The sequence below is a fragment of the Calidris pugnax genome, unplaced genomic scaffold (assembly GCF_001431845.1).
Source record: "Calidris pugnax isolate Ruff unplaced genomic scaffold, ASM143184v1 scaffold8, whole genome shotgun sequence".
NCBI classification, from domain to species: Eukaryota; Metazoa; Chordata; class Aves; order Charadriiformes; family Scolopacidae; genus Calidris; species Calidris pugnax.
Window position 1 is genome coordinate 11,862,040 of NW_015090830.1, and position 16,123 is coordinate 11,878,162.

General features: G+C 42.8%; 1 protein-coding gene across 1 annotated transcript in view; it reads left to right on the forward strand.

Annotated features, from left to right (window-relative positions):
- Positions 1-86: 86 nt before the first annotated feature.
- The window catches only part of CDH6 (cadherin 6, type 2, K-cadherin (fetal kidney)), a 106,842-nt gene continuing 90,805 nt past the window's right edge, over positions 87-16,123 (forward strand). The window contains exon 1 of the mRNA XM_014940961.1: positions 87-155. The gene's annotated coding sequence lies outside the window, so the exon portion shown is untranslated. The remainder of the gene's footprint in view (positions 156-16,123) is intronic.

Below are 16,123 nucleotides of genomic sequence, written 5' to 3' on the forward strand. Positions count from 1 at the left end.
CGACCCCGTCCCCCCCGAGAGCTCCGCGGCGTGCCCGGCGACCCAGGGCCGGGTGGGGACGGCGTTCGCTGTCGGTTTAAGGCAGGCGAAGGGATGCGGCGTTTTCCTGGGAATTGTTATCGCCGGCAAAGCACTTCTGTCGAGGGGAGGTGGTGGTAAGAGCGGGAGGAGGGTCGGGTGTGTTTGGGAGGGAAGAATAATACTAATAATAACAACAACAAGAGGAGAAGCGTGATTGAATAACTAGAAAATAATAATAATAATAATAAAAACCTGACTCGGTTTCTTGACGCTGCCCGGTTGCTGTGAAACGGATACAGGGCAAAGCCCCTCGGATGAGGAGCAGAATGCGAGGCAAAGTGCGGAGCTGAATGTAGAGCGCAGTTAAAATGAGGCGCTCCCTCAGCCAAAAGAAGGGGGCAGAGGGGACAGATCTGGGGACGTTACAGGAATTGACAAATGTGAAACCTTTTATTTGACAAAAGAACGGGTTGGGGAGTGATGGAGGTGGGGGAAGAAAGGGGGTAGGCGTGCAGGCATTTTTCAGGAGAGAAGTTGGATAATTGCAGAAGGAAAGCGCTGAATTTGGTTGTGTTGTAAATGTTACCAGTTCCTTAGAAACATACTTCGTATGTCAGATAGATTGAGGTATTGATTTATTAGCATGTATATAACACCTACACGCACGCCCAGGGAAAGCAATACACAGTATGTATACTCTACATAAGTATTCTTACGCCAAAGGTTGAGTCAAGAGATAAGCAATAGCAGTAGAGGTCAGTGGCTCTGGAAACAAGTCTTGTCACTGCTGCAATAAAATCCATATTTTATGGAGAGTTAAATGCAGTACTTTGTAAGTGCAAGTGGATGGTCACCTAAGTAACTCCTGATGACATTCAAGGATCAAGAAGTTTAATGACCAAAATTACTCCCAGCACGATGGCACAGCTGCTACTTTTGTACAAATTGAGGAGATGGGGCACCTTTTTCCTTGTACTTGTGTATGGTGTGGGATTTTAAAGTTCTGTTAGCATTGTATGGGAGACTGTGTAGCAAAATTACTTACAGATTCTAAGGGCAGACCTTTCTCCAAATGTACCGTTCTTCTAGCACAGCTGGAATACAGTTGTTCCTATCTGTGCAGGGATCTGTGAGGACGGTACATGCGTCCTGCATGTGTACTCCATGAGCTATGTGTGTGAACATATGTGCAAGGAGAACACTACAATCAAGAGCACAGGTTATTTCCATTCCCTTTTATCACGGGACCATATGTGATAGCACCCTGTAAATAACATAATTCCAAGAGAATAAAATTGCTTGAACGTGCAGACCTCTTTGGTTTTAATCAAAATAGACATAAGTCTCCCAGTCAAGATAAAGGCTTATCTCATGTATTTGCTGGGCTGAAATCTCTATTATGCAGTCAGTTGTGTGCAAAAGTGTTTGCATATTACTTAAAGCATTCCATAAAATTGATTAACATCTGTTCCTGAGCAATATAATGCTCTGGGTAATGGTGCATCCCTATTCATTTCTTTTTTTTTTTCTAATTTCTGTTTAAAGGCAATAAGTTTGCATGTCGCAGGAGAGTCGGATAGGGCTTGGAGGCTTCTGATCAAGATCAAGTAGATTCCTTTATCATGGATATATACAGTTTTAAAGGCCTGGCAACAATGATACAATTGGATAGCTCCTTTAAACAGCCCAAACATGCTAATAAAGACTGCAGGGCTGAATCCCTTTTTGCTCTCCTCTCAGATGTTATCTGACACAGCACCGGTAAATATATAATCTCATATGCTTCTGGCTTTCAGCTGCACCATAATCTTTCTGGACATATTTCTAGTGGCTTACAGTTGACTTTTGAGCTGGAGGAGGGGTGGATTTCTGGCACCATTCATAATCTGTTTGCGACCTTCTACTCTGTGTCTGTAAAGTGTCTTTCAGAGGGGGCTCCTATGCCATGTACCACCTCTGCTTTTCCTAAATCCTCAGAAAATGAGCATCTAATGATGGGAGACCCTCTCCAGCCCCAGGTCCCCACGGGCTCCCCTGCAGATGGCACTGCGGGAGCGTCCGAGCCCCCCGCAGCCTGGAGAAGCCTCCGCTCCCCACGTTCTCCCCTGCACTCAAATCATTTCCTTGGCCTACTTTCTACTTTTTTTTTTTTTTTCTTCCCAGGGAAAATGGCATTGATTCAGTCCTGTTGTAGTTCTCTGCAATTATCCTTTGCAGCCATTTAAGGAACTGGGGTCCCCATAGGGACTTATTAGTCCCTCTAGATATTTTAGTTTTCACACCAGTTCACTGCTCTTGCATATCTCCATGCCAGCACTTCAAAGATTACATTTATAGACATGGTCATCACTTTCTAACCAAGTTGTTCAGCTAGAAATATGCCTCCTAACTTCTTCCCTTCTTCCCTCCTCCCTTGCACAGCTCTTCCATGCAAACAGTAACCTGCCGCTCAAGGCAGCCTTCCCTTTCATAAAGTTTGCATTTTGCCATCTGCTGTTTCAATAATATTTAGTTGAGAGACTTCCTTGAAAGCAAAACACGCACATTAAAAAATGTTGTGGGTTTTTTTCCCCCCCTCCTTTCTACTGAAGATCTCAAAACTAATGCAAACTTGATAGAAGTTATGGATGTCCCTGTGCTCTCACCATCTGGAATCCTGCCACAACACCTCTCTGCAAGAAACCTTCTACTCAAGGGCACACTGGGTACCTCAGGGTGGGATCCTCCCTCCTGTCCACTGTCCCCTCAGGTCTGCTACGTCATTTTTGCTTTGACTGAAGATTTCAGCACACCGATCTGCTGCTTGTTAATAGACTCCTACAGTATTTCGGGGATTGGAAGGAGTTGCTATTGGGTTTTCCAGCGGATGCCTGCGTGCTATGTAGTAGTCAAGCAAATCTAGAGGGCATCAACATTTATCTGTTGTTAAATGAAATGGTGGTCTCTGTCTCTTGCTTAACTGAACTTTTCAGTGTGCCGTCTGCCCTTCGTTGACTACTTTTAAACTACGTTCTCTTTCTGGTGCAATCTTGTAGCATTATGGCTCAAGATGAGCAGGAAATTGCTTATGGATCTCCTTGGAAATGGTGGCTAATTACTAAAATGAAAGGTAGCTGAAATCTATAAAAAAGAGTGGGTAGAATTCGTTGGAAACAGCAGGCCCCACTGTGATGGTGCCTCATCTTGCATAATGGTTGCAATTCCTCTAGTGGCTCTGCTGCAATTATAACAGAATAAAGTAGAATTGGTTTTCAGTATCTTTTGATTATCATAAACGTGCGGGAAATGCTATGGAGGGGCTGTGCCTTAGAAGCTGGGTGTTAGGGAGACTTCTTCATTAACCCTCTAAAGACCTAGCTACCTGCAATAACTGTTCTGATTTCCTCAAACGCTTTGTGTCATTTGGGGTTTGCTTCTTTTTTGCTCTTCTTTTTTTCTAAATAATTACTTTGGTTCACAAGTCTCGGGCTGATAAACTTAGTTGTGATTATCCTGACTGCCATGTGGGGCCAAATTCAGGACCTTTTCAACATAAACCTTTAAAATGAGTCCCTCATCCTGCAGATGAAGTGAAAGGCTCTACGTGCCACCAAAACCAATCTCTTCTGCTGACTCTATGCAGGATTCAACTTGAAGTATAAACACAGTTCTCAAGTTTAAATGTGTTCTGGTTGAGATAAAAATCCAGTAGCAGCTGGTTGGCTCGTGCTGCTTGCTTAGTCATGGCAGCCCTTCCCAAGGAGTCTGGAGAAACTGGGCTCTGCGAGGAGAGAGGTGTTATGATATCTCGCCTTGTTTCATTTGGGATGGGGAGACATGAGATGTAGAGGGGATGTTTAGTGTGATTAAATGTGGCTGTTATCTGTCTTTATTGCTTAACAAAAGGTACAGGGCAGATTATTAGTCCCTGTCTGAGTTTTAAAAACACCCTTGAAGAATGCATAATTAATGCAAAACATCAGCAGTAAAAGTCATCCTCTCTGGGTTGTGTTGTGAGTTATGCTGCAGTGGAACTAGGTGGAGAAAGTGCTGGATAAAAGCATTTTTAAAGTTTAAATTTGAGTCACACATTTGAGTCTTCACATCCATTTGGGTTTTTCTTGCCATAAATCTCAGCCTAAGAGCTTCTCTCTCATCCTTCCCCAATGACTTGCTGATATCTGTTGGGAGTCCATCCAGCCTCGGTTTCCTGAGCTTCTCCAGGACGCTGCTGTGTGTCCTAATGCTGATTGTGCAGCAGAAGCTTCCCCTCCCTATTTCAGGCAGTGTTATCCCTTCTTGTACCTGTGACCACCTCCTGTAGTTAGTGCAGGTGTGGCTGACTGCCAACATTGTCGTCCACTTTATTTATTTTCCCGGTTGTGCACTTGGCACTGAAAGGCCCAAACAAATTCTGTGAATATTTGTATTTATGCTTTTGTTTGTTTGTTAACAGGAGCATTCCCAGAAGCGGCTGGGATAACTGTAGTTCAGGACTGTTTAGAGTGGTGTGAATTAATATTACTTGTTGGTACATCCAGTGTCGTGGAGCTGCCCACTTCTCAAGTATTTTCCTCTTGCAAAACAAAGCAGAAAATGCAGTTTTTCCTGCAGCTGCAGCCCCCTTAGCAGTGGCAAGGAGCAATGCTGATGGGGAAGGGATGTGTCTTTCTGGTGAGGGGAGCCTGCGAATCCTGCCAGAATGGAAAAGGCATGTCTGGCATGGTGTCCTTCATGAGTTACGGTGTTGGACCTCCAAAAGGAAGCTTTAAGAGAAGAAGTGATTGCTTAACTGTGACGGTGCCAGGGCACTTGATAGCACTGTGCTGAAACATCCAAGATTACACTGATACTGCATTATCTTTCTTCACACCCAGCCACAAGACACCCTCTCCATACCCTCCTCTTTGCCAAGTGCATAGACAAAAGAGCATATACATTTCCATCTGGTCGCATTCAGGAATAGTGCCAATCTTGCTATCTTTTAAGTAACCTGTTCAATAATGGCTATATTCTGGCATTGTGGACAAATATTTTATGGATTAATTAGCCTGTTTTGTCAGGATATACATATGTATTTATATATAGTCAGAAAGTGCTTAGTTCTAGCCAGAATGTGACTGTTAGATTTGATTTGCAACATAAGTACCCATTTTAACCCCTCAGCTCTTCCCTAGTGACACACTGCAAAGCACAAAAGAGAGCACTTTATGAATGAGATGGGTCCTGTACTATCTGGATACCTTAATTCCTCTCAGCTAAACTAATTCCATTATCTTGCTGTAATGTTTACAGCTGCCTGCGAGATAATAGGTAGTGTATCTTTCCAGCATTCCCACTTCTGCATCTAATTGCAGAGCCAAAGCAGGAGGACCTAGGAGAAGGGTCAGCAGGAACTGAAAATTAGCACAGAAATTAAACACTAGTTGAGTTTCCCCAGGTACAGCAGGTGCGTGCTTGTCTGGGTGTAAGGCAGAGCCGCCTACTCCCTAACTGCCGCATTTCAATTGTCAGTTAATAGCTTCTATAAGCACAAAGACTGCTTAATCAACACGATCATTAGCATGTAGCTCTGCTTTGGTGTGAAGGGTAAGACCAAACTCAAAGAAAACGCTTGTCTCTGATGGCAACTCCACTTTGCATTCTCAAAGGTCTTGGGGATCTAGACCAGTCCTGCCTGTGGGATGGTGGGAGGACCATATGTGCCTGTGGGTCCCAACCAGGTGCTAACCTCCCCATGCAGCATGGGGGCTAATCTCCATGCTGATACTCTCACCCGAGGGAAAGCTCTCTTGCTTAGAAAGATGTCCATGTGTCCACCTCCCTCACACCCCCTCAGTTCCAATACATTAACAAAAATAATGAAAAACATGGTTGCTTTTAGTTTTGCCCTAAGCATTCAGGTGAAATCTGTTTCCTTGCTGAATTGATTCTTTGAGTGCCTGGTGGTTTGTAACTTTAGGGTGTCATTAGTCTGGCAATCATTATTTGACAAAAGCATCCTCATGGACAAAGGGAAAATGAAATACCTTATAGTATCCTGCCAAAAAAAACCCCACTGTCATTGTGAGATGCTCTGTGGACATTTGGGAGTCTTGCTTCAAGTAAGGGACAAAGCACAGTTGATCGACATGGGGCCTTCACTCAAAAGCTCTTCAAGTAATCCACAGTGTCTAAAAAATACGTCTTCGCCACACAGTTCCCCTGTGAGACTGGCCTGTATAATTGGCCTTGTTTTACAGCAGGGGGAAGAGAATCCCAGCGGAGGTGAGTGACTTGCCCAAGGTCATGAGAGGAGGCCGTAGCACAGCAGGGATGCTGAACCAGGATCTTGCAGCAAGTACAGCTTGCACTCAACCCTCCTGACTCTCTGCTGCTCACTCGAGTGTTGTTGGAGCTGATGAAAGAATGGATGGGGAAAAAAAAAAATCAGATTTGGGTCTCTTTTTTTTCATCCAAAAGAAAGCCAATTATTTTTCTCAAGGACTCCTTGCAGCCACATTGACACTCTCTCCCCAAAGGATTTTTCTGGATGTTTTTTGCTTGTTTGTTCAGTCGTGTTCTACATGGAGGGGAAGAGGAGGCTGGGTAGCTCCAAGAGCTGTCTGGGACAAGACTGAATATCTTATTCCCGGGAGAAAGTAATCTGAGCTGTCCCCAAGCAAGGTGGCGATGACCTTCCTCTCTGCATTGGCCCAGTTGGACTGGCCACAGAGTTTCTTTACCATTCTCTGCCTCGTCCATTCCCACCTACTTATGCCTGTGGGACAGAAGGGAATAAAAAAGTCTCATAAAAGGCTGCCTTTTCTGCATGCTGCTGCCCGTGGTTTGGGGCAGCCAGAGGTCACACCACACTCACTGTCATTCAGGCCCATGCCTGTATGAATTCATTTCAAAGCACCCCTGCTTTGTAAACATCTAAAGAGTAGTATTCCTAGTGCATAGATAAGAAGGTGAGTCAAAGGTAAATTACTTGAATAAGGACATGGCACACACCAATACTCCCGGCAGGGGTATTCATCATTCATCCTAATATAAATAAATAGAGACAAGTAGAAAAGACACATGAAAAAATCACATTAAAAAGACACGTTAAATTTGCAAGTTATATGGCAGGGTTAGATCCAAATAGCACCAGGTTCTGAGTTGCGTGCCACCTACTATGCCCTGATGCTTTTGGAGCTGGCCTCCCAAACTGATCAAGCACTACAAGAATTCAAGAGAGCCTATTTCCTCATTTTCACAGTGCGAAGAGTGCTCGGGCAGATCACAGAGCAGGAATATATAGAGTTAGAATCCCTTTCAGGGAGAAAATTCCTTTTGTGAAATTGGTGCTCAATTTAGCTGTCACTGCTGAAAGGGAAAAAGATGCAGAAGCAACTTTTAAGTCCACCAGCCACATCCCTTTAAGCAATTCATGCTGTGCCAACCAGTTTTATAAAACTGTATTTCATCTAAACTCCATTTAAGTCTAAAAAATATGAATGCCCTGCTATGGTATTTCCCTTCTTACTGATGATAATTACCAAGTTATTTCTGCTATAAACAAAGCAGTGTTCTTCTCTCTCTCTCTCTGCCTTATCATACCTGGTCCCAGAGCAGTTTCCTTTTAAACATACCAATAAACTGCACTGAAGTGCACAAGGCTGTTTGAATACTTAAGTGCCTTCCTGGATCAAGATGTCAGGATCTTGTAATGAAGTGTTTACAACTTTGCAATTATTTCCATGGTGACTAAACCCTGACCTCCAAAAATATGTATACTTGGTGTCCCTAAATAGTAGACTAGGAAAAGTGGGGATGGAAAAAAACCTGTGTAAGGAAGGGTCATCATTTCCCATCAAAGCCCCTTCAGCAGTATAGCCCTGGCTCATTTGTACAGCATACAGATGGATTTTCTGCTGTCCTCCTGCTCCCATCAGGAGCTGGGGACAGTTGCAGTGGGGATGCAGAAGACTGGACTGTACTTGTCATTTGGTGGCTGGGTCTGCTGGAACATAGCAGGAGTATCTTTCATTTGTGCAAGTGTCGCTGTGAGTTACATCTATAAAGACAATTCTTAGCTCAGATTCTTCCTTCTGGTGCCTGTGTCTTTAGGACACCTGCACTTAAGAAGAAACAGTGCATAAGAATACGAGGAAAAAAGCTGGCCCAGTGTATCTTATTTATTAATATTTACAGTCATCAGCACAATTCTGCAGGCGATCTGATCTCAAGCAGCTTTGAAATTCAGTGCTTTTCAGAGCAGCATTTCCCATCAGAAAGAGAAGTGTGCACTGTGATTTGTAGAAAGGATTTCTATTCTTCTTGGAAAAAAAAAACCAAAACAACACAAAACCATCCTCCCACTTTTCTCAGCACAGAATATATATTGTTATTAAATTAAATGTATTATCATATTGTAACATGTTAGGGTGTCTTTTGCAGGATTTCTGAAGTCCCTCCTCATTAATCTACCGCAATTCGTCAGACATCTCAAAGCTATTTGATATCACAGTTACTTTAGGGTATGACAGTTTTCCTTAGCAACAGGTTGTAATTTCAACCAGGCTGGTAAGTGTGAGGTCAGAAGCCGGTTGTCGCAAATCTAGGAGGTTAAAATACACTGCACATCCTTGTTTCATGTTGCAATACCATCCTGAATCCTCCATGAGCAAAAGTAAATATTGGGGTTACTCAGGAACAGGTTTTGTTCTCTTGGAATGGCTCCTTCAATATTAAGTGTATTTTGTGTTTATTACAGAGGTATTTATGTTTGCTCAAACTGGCAATAAAACCAGACTTCATGTGATGCAGGCACCTCAGGTGCAGATTTAGTTTCAAGCCCTGACCTGAACAAGTATCTGTTACGTCTCGGAGGCTGTGGGTCACTGCAGGATGGAGCTGCTGGAGCAGGGGTGCTGCCTTGCAAGGGGAGCAGGGGAGGTAGCAACAGGCATCCTGACGTGGGCAGGCATCCCAGCCCTAGGAGGCAACCAGAAAACTTACTTCTGGAGGCTGAACTTAGCAATGGCGAGCACATAGACTAGATGTCTACCAGTGACCACAGCTTCAGTAAGTGTTTGACTGGGGCCAGGTCGATGCAATCGAAACCATCAGAGATCTTTTCTGAAGTCCCAAACTTAGTGTGCTTGGCTACTGTGGTGACAGAAAGTACCAGATTGTGGCAGTGGCAGCAGTTCCTGGCTATGGGAATAGTGGGATGAGCACAAGGAGGAGACACTCAGAAAGATGGTGCTTAAAAGTCCCATTCTTCACTTTCTTCAAAGGTGGCATGGTGGAAATTTTGATATTTTTATGTACACTACTGATGGTAGTGCAGGACTCATGGTTATCTCAGCTTTGTTTACGGGATGTTCTGTACGATGACGGCATGTTTTCAGGTACCACCCAACTTTCTATGTTTTCCTTTCCTTACGTAGTTCTCTTCCTCCATTGAACTGTTTCATGCTCATCTGTTGTTTTATAAGGTAACAATCCTTTGCCCAGCTCTGTGCATGTTGCCTCTGGGAAGACAAGACACGCCAGGAAGCCGAAAGTTCAGTAGAGATCAGGGTGTTGGAAGCAGGTCTTTGTCCTCCCAGGCTGCCTCACAGGGCTGGATGAACTCGCTCAGCACTTGCTGCTTTCCCACCGAGTCTGTCTGTCCGAGCAGAGCAAAGGGACCGAGCGGGATTCAGCTGCAGGCTGGGATAGGATGAATTATTGTAAATAACTCAGCTGAGCCATTAGAAATAAGTTGCTAATGTAAGCAAGATTAACTTGATGTGCTGCCTGAAATGAGATATTAGAGATGATAGGAAAGAGAGAGAAAACTTTTCATTTAGATGGAAACAGGGCTGATTAATTAAGCAGTAACGAACAAGAAACCTTGCCTTGAATTGATATGAGGCTTGCAGTGCTAATTTAACACAAAGTACAGATCCCAATTTGTTATTAAATTAAAATGGCTTTTAAAATTGTTTACAATTTTTTTTTTTCCTTATTTGCCTCTGTGTGGCAAAATGATTATTCTGGCTAGTTAAAGAAACCAATCAGAGCAACAGAAAGTGTAGGTTGAAAGGGGGAAAGATTGTCTTGTTGTGTAATTAAGAAATATACACTAATATCCATGACATCATGAATAAGCACTTCAAAGTAGTAAGTGTGCTCTGTATTGCATATTAAACTAAACAATTAGCATGCTAACAAGCTGCTCTGGACATAGAGTGAAAAGGCATTGCACTTAAGGAAATGACTGCTGCTTATTTTTTAGTCTAAAGATCTGCTCACCTGACTGAAAAGTATTAAGGAATAATCAGGAAGAAACGTTTCTCCGTTTTCTTCCTTTCCCCTTTTCTTGCAATTTTCAAAGCAGTTTAAATTTGGCAGACTTAGCGGTTACCCCGTACAAGGCAACTTTTGCTACTCCCATAAAAGTATATGATGGAAATGTGAGGCATTGGGTGTGATAGACAAATCCTATGGAACAACAGGGAAAATAACCTTGTAGCGACATTGCTTTTTTTAGTCTCAAACAAGTTTTACTCTTGACAGGAATGATTCTATGTAATTTATTGTAAGATAGCTCAATAGTAGCAATTTGTCATGCATTGTGATGTAATTTGATGGGTTCATTTCGTGAATGAATTATGGATTATGGATTACCTCTGTATATCAACAACAGAGCTGTATCTTTTATGTAAATATTCCCTCAACTTTTCCTTCCTCTTCCAATCCATTTTCCGTCATACAGAGATGACTTTTCTTCCATCTAATCTTTCTACTAATAAGGTGTTTAATAATTTAGCAGCCTAAAAAATGAGTGTATTTCAAAGGAGTTGGTACCAATGGTAGTGTAAGAGCCGCAGGCTACAAAAATGTGGATGAGGTTACCAAAGTTTTAGAGTCAGGATCCCAACTGTCTTTCTGCTTCAGGCAGCTATTTTATTAAAGTTGGTATTAAACAACACCGCCTAAGGTCTGATTAACAATTTATGACTTCCTAAAAAGGATTAGCAGAAGCCTATCATTTTTATATTTAAATCTTAATTTGCATCTAAGAGAAACCATACCCAGGTTTATACTTTCATTATTTATTATCTTTGTTATTACTATTGCTGCCTCCAAAACATTGCTTATGTGAACATTGCAGGCACCAGTCAGTTGTACTGATCTTTTAGGACCTCAGGTCCTCACACATGGCAGGAGGAAAAGTGGCCTCTTACACCATGGGATGGGCTGGATCCCGCAGACTGATGGCTTTTGTCTCTTGCTGGGCTCAGTTGCTCTTTGCTGTCCCTGAAGTCCTTTGGGACGGAGGATGATCAGCACTTGGCGGAGTCAGGCTGAGATCTGCAAGCCCAGGAGCTGAACGTTGTCCAGCTAACATTGCTTTAGAGAATGAAATCCAGATGTACGTGACCAGGGCTCCCCTGACATGCCTTTCCAGAGAGGAATTTTCCTTTTTGACATTTACTTTGTGCAACTAGTCGCATCTCTGTCTCGGTAATGATTTTTCTATGAGCTTCCCAGCTCTGCTTATTAGGTTACTGCTGGGCAGCCTCTGCTGGGAGAGGAGGCAGGGGGTGATCCTGCTGCTATATTCTGGGGCGCAGCAGAGCAGGAGCTGTCACTTTCTGCTGTTACAGAGGCAGCCCAGGAAGGTGCTACCAGGTGGAAGGGGGTGGGCAGTAAGATACCAGTAAATCTGCTGGCCAAACTTTGCTCACTCTCCTCAGTATAAAACCAGGCCAAAGACGTGCAGCTTAGTGGAGCAGATTGGAATTTATTACACTTCTGGCAAGGTTATTTTTGATTTTATTTTTATTTTAATGTTCAAATAGAAAATAATAACAATGGTATGTTCTGTTATCTATTTTCAAATTGACCTAATGCCCTCCCCCTTGGCACTGTGTTCTCTGAGTTCAGCTGCTTCAGAAAGTTATATGGCACATTTTCTTTTTTTTCCCCCTGTGTATTTCCATTTCTGATACTCTTCAATGGATTTAAGACTTATTTCACCAAGGGCTGGATGTGGTGGTTGTAGCCTGTAGAGCTAAGGGAAAAGATTGTCAGCTACGGGCTATGAGCTCCGCTGGCTCACAGCAAGGAACAGGTTATTTTTGGCCTCTTGAGCTTCCATAGTCAGTAAGACACTAAAAGGCTCCAAAGAAATGCTGATATTTAAGCATCTTCATTGTTTTATTTGAACTCTCAGCATCTCCGTGGCTTTTCTTTTAATCAATAGCTTAGTTTTTGTCTTGGACTCGAGGGCTTTAAGTTTTAAAATACTGGAGCCATAATCTGAAAACTGCTGGTTCTTCAAAGCAAAACCGAGTATTAACACATTCAGAAGAACATTTCTCATTTCCCTGGCTTTTCAGGATGTGAAAAACTGAATTTTAGTTTTAGGGCTGCATTCACATTTCAAGGATCTGCTATTAGAAGGACTCTGGGAACTGCAATCAGAATATTTTCTTTTGGTTTGTGTTCAGCATGTGCTTGTGGGCCATTACTGTCAGTGGGATTTAAGCAAATGCTCAAAAGATTGTGCTGAATCAGGGACTGAGCAGTACCTGTGTGGAATAAGGCCCTTAGATTCAGGATTAGCAACACTCAGGGTTTCTATCTTATTCCTAGTTCTGACTGAAATTTTATCTTGTCACATTCTCAGTCAAGAGAGGACAAATGAGTGTTATTCCATTGACTTCCAGGGAGCTGTAATGATAAACATGAGCTGAAAAACTGGTCCAAGCAAGCAGAAGAAATACATGAATAAATTATCAGCAGTGGACATGCCCAAGAACTGAGAGCAGTCAGCTCCCCCCACTTTCTCTTCACTCTCAATGTTAAAAAATCCCCAGCCATGTAGCCAGAGAGCAGGAGCAATTTCATGGGACTTCTGTGGCCCGTAACACAGCAAACAACAGCATGAGCAAATAGTTCATACTTAATCTGTGTGATGAATTATTTATGCAAACTATTCTACAGCAATGTATTATTATTTATTTGTATTACATTAGCGCCCACAGGTCCTAATTGCGTGAAGCAGTGCTCTAACCTAATAGAGTCCCAGCTGGCAAATATGCTCAGAGAAATCAGTCTTGGTTGCAGGATTATTTGACCAAAATGTGGCTAACTTCGCAGCAAATCCTATTAGAACAGAGTAGTTAAGTGAGTTCTACCCTGTAATAGATGTGTAAGTTAAATATGTCAGCTGTGCTTTTGTCCAATTAAAGCACACTTATTAAAAAAAATAGCTAAATGCCTACTATATTATGATTCATTCTGTAACCACTGGAGTGATTTTAGTCTTCTGTGTACAGAATTTTCAGGTGAGATCAGTGTGATTTTCACTCACAACAGCAGCTTTTTGGTTCTCTTAATGAATCAGAAATGAGAAAAAAAAAAAAAAAAGAATGTCTGACCATAATGCTCAAGAATATCTTAATGTGGAGGAACAACATGGTATCAGACCTAATATAAGGATATCACAATTCTTTGATGAAAGGAAGACAAAGAACTAAGAAATAAAAAGGGAGGTACAAAACATTCAGTGAGAGCTCCTAGAGGTCAGTGGAGTCCGTAATATGTGCTTTCAGTGGTCTTCAGGATAAATTCTGCCCTCAGTGTCACACATTGTTCCACTGCATTTGTGGGTAGGACTTTTGCCAGGAATATACCCTCTGCTTTGTTTTTCATTTTATTCCTATTCTGTGACTGCACAGTCTGAACTAGGCACTAATTAGTGACTTGTTATATATAAGCTGTTCAACCTCAGGCAATAGGTATTTTCTGGTTATCCTGGGTTGCTTTCTGCAGCAAGGGCAACAAAGTTTTATGGGAAATGATGCCTTTGATCCACATGAATCTGCAACAGCAGGTCACAGTTTGCAGACACGGGCATGGTGTATGGGTCAAAAGAACTGCTAGATGAAAAAAAAAAAAGCTGTCAACACCTGGTTTGTACACATCTATCAACCTCTTGGATGCTCATTACTAATCAAGTTCCACCACACCACAGTCCACTAAAATTTTCTCATGTGGATGTCATTTCCAGGAGAACATGTGAGTATCAGCTTGCAGTGGAGTGTCAGCTGGCCTGAATCCAAACCATAAAGCCAAATAACTTCACACGATGAAGTTATTTGGAGACTGAAGCGAGGTCCATGTTGTGCAAGTGATCTCATCTTGACAGGACTGAATAAGGGAAATGCATGAAGCTCTGGTCTCTCAATATCTGCTTCTGCCTTATTTTCTGAATCTCTCCAGAACATGCAGACACCCAGCCCTGCATCCACACACCCCAGCTTTAAATGGTTTATTGGTACCCAGCCCTGCAGTTTGTGGCTTGAGTCTTTCTGCTGCTTCAACCCAACTCTGAAATGTGTCCCTCCAGGTAGCTTGCATAAACATAAACCCCCAAATTAGCATTGCAAGCAGCCATTGCCCTCAAAAACCAGTAGTTTATCTGTGCTCAGTGCATATTTGCCATCTGCTAACGCATTTTAAAAAAAGATAAAAAAACCAGAATCTGGGCCAAGTCCTTAATTGGAGTAAATCCATGTGTAACTGTAGAAACTTTAAGGAACTGTCAGCGCCTTTACCAGCTAATGAACAGGCCTCTGCGACTGCAAAGCAGAGGAGGCTTTGGAGCCTTTGGGCTGTGCATTGTTTCTGCCTGACTGAAGGGATGCCAGAGGCAAGGAGCACGCTTTCGTGGAGGCAGCCTTCTGGTTGTTGTCTGCTGTGCGGAGCGGGGTGTAGACCTACAAACTGCAAGCCTTCTGCACTTCTGGCTGCCTGGCTCTCAGCGCAACTCGCATACCTTGTAATATAAATACTCAGCTTTGCTTTCTTAGCCCTTCCTGTGCAAAGTCAGAAGTGTGGACACAGTGCCAAAACTAGGCAGCTGAACCCTGGCTCTGCAGAAATGGTCTCTTTCCCTAAAGCTGTAAGCAAATAGGGAAGAAGATGTGGCACCACCTCACACCTGAAAGGACATTTTGGTCGTGTTTGAGATTTTTCTTCTATCGGGAAGAAAAAACCAAAATACCACCACCTTAAAAGATTAAAATAACAACCCAAGTTCTTTTGGACAGAAAGGTGAGCATTTTGACCTGACTTCTGCTCAGGACGAGTAGCCTATGACAGCCAGGCTCATGCTACACCAATGCTCTTCAGGCCACTGGCACTGGACTGTCAGGGAAAGAAATGAATGGTGAGAATTTATAAAGAACATGTTTGTTTTACTTCTTAAACTATCTCTATTTTCAAAAAGAATGAGAGATTTTAGCATTTATCTTTTCCCCACAGTACGGTGGATTGGCAAATGCCTCTGGGGGAGGGATATGTGGGAACAGAGCAGAACGCTCTCCAAAAGCTTTTAACTAACACTACTTGGACAAAGTAATTCAGTAAGAGTGTTTAAAAGGCCTCACAAGAGAAATCTTGCATCTTTACTTCACAGCTCACCCTCGCATGCCTGTCTCTTTCAATAAACAATTACTCTGCCATCGAGAGCACCTGGCTTGCTGGCTGGTATCACACATCTTTCAGCATGTTGATACCAACATAGCTGGTGTTCCTCAGGGGACTGGCAAGCAAACGGATTTTTAAAGCCCTTCTACCTTCAAGGCCCCTACTGAAACTCCAGCTAGAACAGATGCCAGCAGTCGAAAGCACCATTAGTACCACCTAATGGCTCGTCTGCGTAAGCAAAACAACTATTTCCATTCCCTTTCATACAGATAAAAAAAAAAAAAAAAAGAATAGCGGAGGATGTATTAATAGGATCATCTGTTGAGAACTTCAGTGGCTGTGAACCAGTAACAGAAATGCAGAAATGGCATGGAGTATGTCACTGCAAAATGAGCTCCAGGCTCCTTGGTGAGGTGGGCTGAAGAAACTCCCATTGATGCTTTTGATCTGTTATCTGTTCTGTGGACAAATGAAAGTTTTCAGCCTCCGCAGCTGCCAGTATCTAAGCTCCAGAAGCATTGCATCACTAGAGACATTTAAAAGAGAGAAGAAAAAAAACAAAAACCCAACACCTCATTCCAGAGTAGCTGATTTGCGGCGGAGGCAGGCACGGGAAGGATTTCTGAACTTTTGGGACCCTGTGTTACTCAAAGAGCCCACA